The following is an 11,579-nucleotide window of genomic DNA, read 5'->3' on the forward strand; positions in this document are numbered from 1 at the left end:
ATAATCTAATGAGATACATGTTTATTTCTTAACTATACGTGTGACAAACATATTAAGGTATGGGGTGCCATGATATACGATATAGGAGCCCAACTAGTTTGAAGGTAAAGGTGGTCAGAGAAAGCTTTGCAGAGAAAGCAACAGTAAAACTGACCCTCAGTGAGGATAATGAATTGGCTAGGGATGCAGGTTGGGAGAGTAATGCGCTCCACGTGCATGGAGCAAGGGGGTAATGAGCCAGGGCAAAAACACTTGAGTCGAGAGAGGCAGGAGCCAGGTCACGCAGAGACATTCATTTTATAAATAACTCCTCCCACTTCATGTATTCAAAGCAGTTTTGCTGCTTTAAACCCAAACAATGCACCTGCCCAGCTCTGCCTCTTCCTGCTCCTCTGTTCTCCCCACCACTCTGTCCCTACTTGTCCAGAGCCATCTCAAGAGCCACTTTTCAATGACGTTTTTGCTGACTTACCACCACCAGAATATCACTGCCTTTTATGCTCTGATTGCATTTTCAACCTATTATTTTAGTTGACAACTTGCCTTGTATTGTGTTTACTTATGCATGCGTTTTTCTACCCTACCAGATGTTTAGTTCCTTAAGTACCTAGTCATACTCGTATCCCACAAAATGCCTGATCCAGCATCCAATACACGGTAAGATGGTCAAAAACTATGTTTACTTAAGTTGAAAAAAATTACTTTTGAATTGCTATTGTTTCTGTTTTCTACCAGTGATTCTTATGTACAAGTCAGACATCTATAAGTTGTCTTTGTGGTTCTTTTCACAAGGGAATAATGTGAAAATATCATTTGAACAGGGGAGACGTGTTAAACCATCTAATCCTCAACTCAAAATATTCTTAAACTGATGAATTTTTTTCCTTCTTGTGTCTTCTTCCCTCTTCCATTACTCCACATGGTTACACACAGATTTTTATCCCATTACAGGAAGACAACGGTATGTGATGGCATTCATCATTAGTGAAGGTTGAAGGACTCTTACAATGGAGTCTGTACTAATGCAGAATTTCTAACATATGCTTGGTGTTTTCACACAGGAGACATTTTTTTTTGTAGGTCTTTACATTTTGTTACAAAACCAAATGACGTTTTTTCTTGTTAAGCACAAACAACCTTTTTATATATTCATATTAGACCCATTATATCTTTTTAAATATCTTTTAAAACAGAGTAAGAAGGGCAGTGTTTATAATTTTAGAATTTGAAGTTAACAAAATTATGAAATTATCTTCATTTTGTAATCTGTATCATCAGAATTCATTTTGAAAAGTTCCACGACAAGCTTAAAACTTCCACGTAAATAAATGATTATTCCACACAAGTAATTAGATTTCTTCTCAATGCTAAGTTACATTAAATAAGACCATGTGGTTCAAGAGTCTCACCAGTTTAGGTTGCCAGATTTAGCAAATAAAAACACAGGACACACAGCTAAGTTTGAATTTCAGACCAACAACAGATAATTTTTTAGTGTAAGTATGCCCTATGTAAAAGTTGTTACTTACCTGAAATTGAAATTTAACTGTGCATCCTATATTTTATCTGCAAATCCTGCAAGTAATTTCTTTTCCACTATATCCCAAGACATATTTATACTCTAGAGAACTGTTTCTCGGTCCCCGAACCTTTTTATGGAGGATAGCAAACTCTGAAGTTTCTCTTGGTTTCAAACGATGAATGTGCCTCCGCAGTCCATAAGGGATTCTGGCAATTAAACCATTTCCTTGATGTAGCCATTATCTCCAAGACTGCCCTTATAATAGCTAAGCTTTGACAAAACAGTTGTGAACACACTCAGGCTTTACTGGTGGTTTTCCTTTGATGGGGCAGTTTTCCCACCAAGTGGTAACTGCTCTCAGAAATTCTCTTGGATCCCGATCCAAACCTGCTCTCAAAAACCGAAACTAAATCTAAATCCATTGAAATTTAAAACTTTGTAAGGCACTTAATAATTATGAATAAAGCCACTAGTAGTATACACATACAGGCTTTTGCGTGGACATAGGTTTTCAATTCCCTTGGGGAAACACCTAGAAGTAAGGTTGCTGGATTGTATGTGCACTCTACAATTCTGCATTCCCAGCAGTGATACACAAGAATTCAGTTGCACTACATCCTTGTCAGCATTAGATATATTCATTTGGGGTTTTTTGTTTTGCCATCTAATAGGTGCATAGTGGTATTTCATTGTGTCTTTTTTTTTTTAATTTGCATCTCCTTAGTGATTAATGATGTCACACAGATTTTTTTAATGTCTTGCAACCTCAAGCATTAGAAAGTATTTAAAAAAAATAGGAACTCCCATGTAGTGTGTGCAGGTGTAAATTAATACATCTATTTTGGTTTGTAAAGATGAGGGGAACACCCCCTTGACCAAACAGTTCCATATATCCTAGAGAATATCTACGGTGTATGCTCCAAGAGGTTTATGTTAGACTATTCTTTGCAGAATGGTTTGTGCTGACCAAACATCTTAAATGTCCATTAACAGAAGAATGGGTAAAAAAAATTATGGCTAATTCAGGGTGCCTGGATGGCTCAGTCAGTTAAGCATCCGACTTCGGCTCAGGTCATGATCTTGCGATTTGCGAGTTTGAGCCCGTGTCGGGCTCTGTGCTGACAGCTCAGAGCCTGGAGCCTGCTTTGGAGTCTGTGACTCCCTCTCTCTGCCCCTCCCCGCTCACGCTCTGTCTCTCAAAAAATAAATAAATGTTAATAAAACATAAATAATAAATTATGGCTAATCAATTGAAATACTACAAAGAAACCAGGGAATAATAAATAGCAGAATTAGGACCCCCGCCCATTTCGGGTTCCCTAGTCAGTATTTGTTCCATTACATTCGTGTCTTAAGCTTCTGCTCCCTGGGTATCATGGTTGCATTTTTAACAAAGACATCATCGTTTTAAATGACTACAATGAGAACTTATGGGGTGTGGGATTCTTAATAGGACTTATCAGTACTCATTTATAACTGACTATTTGAACTAACTATTTGACCTAACTATTTGAACATGGCAAATCACTTGATCACTGCCAAGTGTCAGATTTCTTATCTCTAAAGTGGAAAGGTTTAGATTCTAAAATTGTTTTTAATAACTGCTTTAGTTTCAGAGGCATTTAAAAAGTTTTAAATCTATTGTTTGAGTAGGTAATACATCCAGATGGTTCAAAATAGGACACCAGACTATGTGACGATCTCCTACCTTTGGCTTTACTTTCCCCTTCCCAGAGGCAACTGGTGTTATCAGTTATCCTTCCAAAAACAACTATGCTTTCCTGATTATTTTTACAGCAACACACAGATACCAACATACCACAATTTATTATCTGCACCCATAATGATGGACATTTTGCTCTGTTCTCATTTTTAATACAGTGCTGTAGCTAACAGCCTTATATATATGTCCTTTCACACATATGTGAGAATACCTATAGGATAAATTCCTCGAGTGGAATCACTGGAGCAAAGTATTTGTGCAGCTTTAATCTCAACAGATATTGCCAAATTGTCTTCCATGAAAGAGTTGGAGACAATGTGGAGGAACTAGAATTCTCACACCCTACTGGTGAGAACACAAAATGGTACAGGTACTTGGGAAAAATTTTGGCAATTTCTTAAAAAGTTAAACTTATGACTCAGTCATTCCACCTGTTGATACTCAGCTAAGAGAAATGAAAGCATGTGCACACATAGTAGGTGCAAAGACTTGAAACAACCCAAATGTCCATCAATTGATGAATGGATAAATTGTTGCATATCCATAAAGTGGAATACAGCCCAGCAATAAAAAGGAACAAACTGATGTATAGGCAACAAAACAGATAATCTCAACATAATTATGCTGAGTGAAATTTAAGCCAGACAAAAGAGTACACATACTTTATAATTCCATTTATATAAAATTTGAGAAAATACATTATAATCTATAGTGATAGAAAGCAAATCAGTGGTTTCCTGGGAAACTGGTAAGGAATGTGTAGTGGATAGGGTAGGAGTAAGGGATTACAAAGAGGCCCAAGTAAACTTTTGGGGGTTATGGATGTGTTCACTAATTTGGTTGTGGTGATGGTTTCATGGGTGTGTGTGTGTGTGTGTGTGTGTGTGTATACACACACACACACACACATATATACATACATATGTGAAAATTAATAAAAGTGCATTTTAAGTGTGTGCAGTTTGGACAAAAAAAACCCAGCAATGTCTAAAACAAATATATAGGGAACATGTAAACCCAAGGTCACTGTGGTTAGCTAGTACAGAGACTAGACAGGTCAGTGTTGTTTTGTTTTTAGGTTGGTGAAAGCAATGAGAGATTTCTTTTCCCCATCTAGGTATGTGTGTCATGACCTTTTCCTGGTTCCTTTAACCAGAGTTCTTTTTTTTTTTAGTTTATATATTTATTTTGATAGAGCGTGCGTACGTGCCTATGCACACACGTGAGTGGGGGGGGGAGCAGAGGGAGGGGAAGAGAGAGAGAATCTCAAGCAGGTTCCACACTGTCAGCACAGAGCTGAATGCGGGAATCAAATTCATGAACCATGAGACCATGACCACGAGTTGATCAAGAGTTGGACACTTAACCAATTAAGCCACCCAGGTACCCTCCAGTCCAATATATTAAATGGGGAGTATAAACAGAAACCCTATTTTTCATAATTTACCTAAGCCAATTTATGTACCCCTTTTCCTCTAACATCTGAGCAGTTCTCAATACCTTTTTGAAAATGATGCTATTAACTTGAAACTTTTACTGTAATGACTTTGGGTAATCATTCTTGGATTACATGTTATGTGACTATCATTTCTTGTTAGAAGGTATATTCTTTCATCCTAAGTTGCTAGTTTAATATCCCACGATTCCTGACTTGCAGTTTTTTTTTTTTTTCAACGTTTATTTATTTTTGGGACAGAGAGAGACAGAGCATGAACAGGGGAGGGGCAGAGAGAGAGGGAGACACAGAATCGGAAACAGGCTCCAGGCTCTGAGCCATCAGCCCAGAGCCCGACGCGGGGCTCGAACTCACAGACCGCGAGATCGTGACCTGGCTGAAGTCGGACGCTTAACCGACTGTGCCACCCAGGCGCCCCATTCCTGACTTGCAGTTTTATCACACTTTCTCTGATTCACTGTCTTCAGCTTCCATGTATTTTCTTTATTGTCTCAAGATTCCCTCCCTCCTCGATGCTAGCTGCTAGCTTCATTTCCCTTTAGCGTTCTCTTGGGTCATATATATCCTCAAAGCATTTAACCTAACCTTGAGATACTGCTCAGTTATATCTTATCCGTACTAAGGTACTGACATAAGTAAGAGACAAGGGAATGGCTGGTATCTAAAAGAATGTGGTAGTATTAAGATGACTTTACATGCAGAAATCAGTGGTTCTTTTTTTTTTTTTTTTCATTAATTGGTTCAACAAATATCAATAAAGTGCTTTCAGTATAGGTACTGCTCTAGTGGAGCAGAATTTTAGAATAGATACAATTTGACAGTAACAGATTTCAAAAGACAACTATCTAGTTCTTTGAGATGATCAATAAAATTGACAAACCTCTAGCCAGACTGATTAGGAAACAGAAAAGACACAAATTACCAATATCAGGAATGAGAGAGATGACATCACTACCTATTGTACCTATACCTATTAAAGGAATAAAAAGGGAATTATCACAAACATCTTTATGCCAAATGAATTCAACAACTTAGATCCTATATTTGTGAAAGAAATGGAATTGAAGTTAAAAACCTTCCGGGGCGCCTGGGTGGTGCAGTCGGTTAAGCGTCCGACTTCAGCCAGGTCACGATCTCGCGGTCCGTGAGTTCGAGCCCCGCGTCGGGCTCTGGGCTGATGGCTCAGAGTCTGGAGCCTGTTTCCGATTCTGTGTCTCCCTCTCTCTCTGCCCCTCCCCCGTTCATGCTCTGTCTCTCTCTGTCCCCCCAAAAAAATAAACGTTGAAAAAAAAAATTTAAAAAAAAAAAAAAAAAAAACCTTCCCACAGGGTGCCTGGGTGGCTCAGTCGTTAAGTATCTGACATGAGCTCAGGTCATGATCTCACAGGTCATGAGTTCCAGTCTCACACTGAGTGAGCTCAAGCCTCACTTCGTGTAAAACATGAGCCCCAGGTGAACCCTGCTTCTCTCTCTCTCTCCTTCTCTCTCTCTCTGACCCTCGTGGGATTCTCTCTTTCTCTCTCTCTGTCTCTCTGCCCCTTGCGCCTGCCCTCTCTCACTTGCGCCTGCCCTCTCTCTCTCAAAACAAATAAACAAAAAAACCTTCCCACAAAGAAAACTCTAGGTCCAGCTATCTTCACTTTTAAGGAAAGACATAATACTACCAAATGTTTAAGAAAGACATGATACTAATTCTACTTAAACTCCTCCAAAAATTGAAGAAGAGGGAATCTTCTAACCCACACAATGAGGCCAGTATGACTTTGACACCAAAACCAGACAAAGACATTGCAAGAAAAGAAAACTAAAGGCCAGTACCATTCATGAATACATATGCAAAAAGTCTAAAAATTTTAGCAAGTAAAATCCAACAACTTATTAAAAGGAAAACACAACATGGGTCAAGTGGAGTTTATCCCAAGAATGCAGGGTTGGTTTAATATTCAAAAATCAACATAATTCATCATATTAAACTGAAACAAAAAACCGTAAGATACAGAAAAAACATCTGACAAAATCCAACATGTATTCCTGAAAAAAACTCAGCAAACAGAAGAGAATTTCCTCAACCCAATGAAGGAAAAACCTACAGTTAATAACATACTTAATGAGGAAAGACTGAATTCTTTTCTCTAAGATTAGGAATAAAACAGGGATGTCCACTCTTCACTATTTCTATTCAACACTGTATTGAAGTTTCTAGCTAGAGCATTCAGGCAAAATAAAAAACAAACGAACAAAAAAGATCATAGACATCTAAACTGGTGAGTTTAGCAAGATTGCAGTATGCAAGATCAATATACAAAAATCAATCATATTTTTATGTACTAGCAATAAAGAGAAATTAAAATTTTTAAAATTCCACTTACAATTGCATCAAAAATATGAAATATGTTGGGATAAATCTGACAAAGGATGGGAAAGACCTCTAACACTGAAAACTACAAAATATTGCTAAGGCCAAACAAAGAAAGTCTAAATAAGGAGATGCATCTTGCTCATAATCATAAAACTTAATGTTAAGATTTTCTTTGCTTCTCAAATTTAATACAATCACAATCAAAATCCCAGGGTTTTTTTTTTTTTTTTTTGGTAGAAATTGACAAACTAATTATAAAATGTGTATGGAAATGCAAAGGACCCAAAATAGCCAAAACAACTCTTAATATTAAGTTGGAGGCTTAACAGTACCTGGTTTCAAGAATTATTATGAACCAAACAGCATTAAGAACAGCATTTTGAACAAATAGAACAATGAAACAGAATAGAGTTCAGAAATAAGTCCCCATATATATGGACAACTGGTTTTTGATAAAGGCACGAGGACAATATAATGAAAAAAAGGATAGTCTTCTAAAGAAAATGGTGCTGGACAACTGGAAGACCATATACACAACAACAAAAAATAACTTGGAACCGTACCTCACACCATATACAATAATTCCAAATGATCACAAAAGCTAAAACTATAAACTTTTTGGGTTTTTTTTTTGAGAGAGGGAGAGAGAATCTTAAGAAGGCTCCATGCTCCAGTGTGGAGCCTGATGCAGGGCTGGATCCCATGACACTGGGGATCCATGACCTGAGCTGAATTTATGAGATGGATACTCAACTGACTGAGCCACCTAGGTGCCCCAAACTGTAAACGTTTAAAAGAAAATAGGAGAAGATCTTTGTCACCTTATGCCTAGTTGGGTTTGACAAAAGATTTCTTAGATACAATATCAAAAGCGTAATCCATAAATGGAACAAATTGATAAATGTACTTAATCAAAATGAAAAACTATGGCTCTTTATTTTTATTTTTTTTAATTTTTTTTCAACGTTTATTTATTTTTGGGACAGAGAGAGACACAGCATGAATGGGGGAGGGGCAGAGAGAGAGGGAGACACAGAATCGGAAACAGGCTCCAGGCTCTGAGCCATCAGCCCAGAGCCTGACGCGGGGCTCGAACTCACGGACCGCGGGATCGTGACCTGGCTGAAGTCGGACGCTTAACCGACTGTGCCACCCAGGCGCCCCAAACTATGGCTCTTTAAAAGAGACTGTTAAAGGAATAAAGACAAGAAATAGCCTGGGAGAAAATATTTGCAAAGCATATATCAGATAAAGGACTTGTATAGTCCTTTATAGATAAAAAGTCCTTTATAGATAAAAAGATCTACACAAGGACTTGTATAGTCCTTGTATAGATAAAAAGGACTATACAAGTCCTTGTATAGATAAAAAACTCTCAAACTCAACAATTAAAAAAACAATGCAGGGGCACCTAGGTGGCCCAGTGAGTTGAGCGTCCAACTTTGACTCAGGTCATGATCTTGTGGTTAGTGAGTTCAAGCCCCACATTGGGTTCTGTGCTGACAGCTCAGAGCCTGGAGCCTGCTTCAGATTTTGTGTCTCCCTCTCTGCCCCTCCAATTTGTACTCTGTCTCTCTCTCAAAAATAAAATAAATTTAAACATTAAAAAATTAAAAAACAAAAACAATGCAAGGGGTGCCTGGGTGGCTCAGTCAGTTAAGCATGTGACTTTGATTTTGGCTCAGGTCGTGATCTCATGGTTTAGGAGTTTGAGGCCCATGTCTGGTTCAGCACTGGCAGTGTGAAGCCTGCTTGGGATTCTCTCTCTCTCTCTCTCTCTCTCTCTCTCTCTCTCTCTGCCCCTCCCCTGCTTGTGCACTTTCTCTCTCTCTCAAAATAAATAAATAAAGTTTAAAAATGCAGTTAAAAGAAACAGACTAAAGATTTGAACATACACTTCATCAAAGAAGATATACGAATGGCCAATAAAGCACATGTAAACGGTGTTCATACAGAAAATGAGATAACTCACAAACTAGAAAATATTTATAAAAGATGTATCTCACAAAGGACTGTTTTAGTACATTTGAGCTGCTATAACAAAAATGCCATAAATTTGGTGGCTTATAAACATTTATATCTCACAGATCTGGAGGTTGGGAAGTCCAGTAAAGGTGCCAGCATGGTTGGGGGGGCCTTTTGGGGCGAAGGAGGCTAGGTTGCTCTGTGGAGCCACTTTTATGAGGGCACTAATCTCAATCATGAGGGTTCCATCTCAGGATATAATCACCTCTACCAACCCCCACCTCCTAATAACATCATTAGAAACTAGAATTTTAACAACACGAATTTCAGGGGTCCACAACCATTCAGATCAAAGCAGACTATTATCCAAAATAAACAAAAAAAACCCTCTTCCAATTCAACAATAAGAAAAACTGGATTTTATAATGGGCCAAAGACCTTAACAGACACTTCACCAAAGACGTACAGATGGCCAAAACAAACAAACAAACAAAAAAGTACAGATGGCTAATAACCACATGAAAAGATGCTCCACATCATATGTTAACAGGGAAATGCAAATTAAAACAATTAGATATATCTACACTATTAGTATACAAAAGTCCAAAACACCGACAATAGCAAATGCTGGCAAGAATGTGAAACAACAGAAACTTTTCATTTGTTGCTGGTGGGAATGCAAAAATGGAACAGCCCCTTGGGAAGACAGTCTAGCTGCCTCTAACTCCTTATAAAAGTACACCTGTTACCATATAATCTGGCAATCATGCTCCTTAGTATTATATTTACTGACGGTGAAAACTAAGGAATTGAAAAATCTGCACACAGTTGTTGACAACAGCTTGATTCATAATTGCCAAAACTTGGAAGCAATCAAGATGCCCTTCAGCGGGTGAACGAAAAACCTTGGTATATCCAAACAGTGGGAATCATGTAGCACTAACAGAAGTCAGCTATCAAGCCGTGAAAAGACATGAAGGAAGCGTAAATGCATATTACTAAGTGAAAGAAGTCAATCTGAAAAGGCTGCACATTGTATGATTCCAAGTATATGATATCCTGGAAAAGGTAAAAGTGCTGATACAGTAAAAAGATCAGTGGTTGCCACCGGCTGGGGAGTGGGGTGGAGGGATGGATAGGTGGAGCACAGAGGATTTTTAGGGCAGTGAAACTATTCTGCATATTACCATGATAATGGATACATATTACTATACATTTGTCAAAACACACATTGGTACATCAAGCGTGTACCCTAGTGTAAACTATAAACTGTGGGTGACAATGATGTGTAAATGTAGGTTTATCAGTTATAACAAATGGGGCAGTCTGGTGTGGTGCCACACTCTGGCGTGGTAGCACTCTAGAATGGTAAAATTAATAAGGCTGGCCAACCAAATGTGGGTGACGATATGAAGTAACTGAAAGTCTCATACGCTGTTGGTGGGAATGCAAAATGGTACAACCACTTTGGAAAAATGTTTGGCAGTTTCTTTAAAAAATTAAACATAGTCCTACCGTACGATCTAGCCATTTCACCTGTAGCTATCTACTTAAGAGAACAGGAAATATGTGCTCATATAAAGACTTATATACAAATATTTATAGCAGTAATAGCCAAACACTGGAAACAATCCAAATGTTCATCAATAGCTGACTGGTTATGAATGGTTAAACAAATTATAGTATATCCATAAAACGGAATACTACTTATCAATAAAAATGAAGTATTGGCAAAACAACATAGATGCATCTCAAAATAATTATGCTGAGTGAAAGAAGGCAGACAATAGAGTATTATATATTGTATGATTCCATTTATATAATGATCTAGATAATGCAAACTAATCCATAATGACAGAAAACAGGAGATGGCGGGGGAAGTGGGAAACAAAGGGCAGAAGAAGAGATTAAAAAGGGAGCCGGAGCCCGAGGAAACTTTTGAGATGATAGATATTATTATCTTGATTTTGGTGAAGATTGAGAGCAGCCAGCCTGGAAAAAGATCATTTGGAGCTGAGCTAAACCCATCTCCAAGATTCTGAACCAAAAACCCTTCCCAGTTCACCAGTAACACTGGATGCTGATGTCGTCCTCTCTTCTGTTTGATTACAACCAGATTTTGACATCAGCCCAAGTTCCCAAATAGAAGACAGAGGAAGGAACACACCATACCCAACAAAATAATTATATGTGACTTACACCTGCTAACTCTTAAATTGTGAGGGCCTGGGCTGCTTCTGGCGACCGAGGGCAGTCATGCAGTGACGAACATACACTAATAATGTAAGCTGTAAACAGCACTTCAATAACCTAACAAGAAGGATACGTCATTTACTTCTTTAGGTCCTTTGGTTCTTTAGGTCCTTATGCCTTCCTTTTGGCTCAGTAGAAAAATCAAAGCTCTGTATTTGGGGTTAGTCTTACCTCCATTTTTTTTCTGTGTTTGAATAAAACAAATATTAGAAGGAAACACATCTAGGCTAGTTAAGTATCATGGGTCTCTCAGAGCCGATTTTGCTTTGGGACCTTTGTCGTGCCCAGCCCAGAAAATTCA

This window comes from Prionailurus bengalensis, chromosome B3 (assembly GCF_016509475.1).
Source record: "Prionailurus bengalensis isolate Pbe53 chromosome B3, Fcat_Pben_1.1_paternal_pri, whole genome shotgun sequence".
NCBI lineage: Eukaryota > Metazoa > Chordata > Mammalia > Carnivora > Felidae > Prionailurus > Prionailurus bengalensis.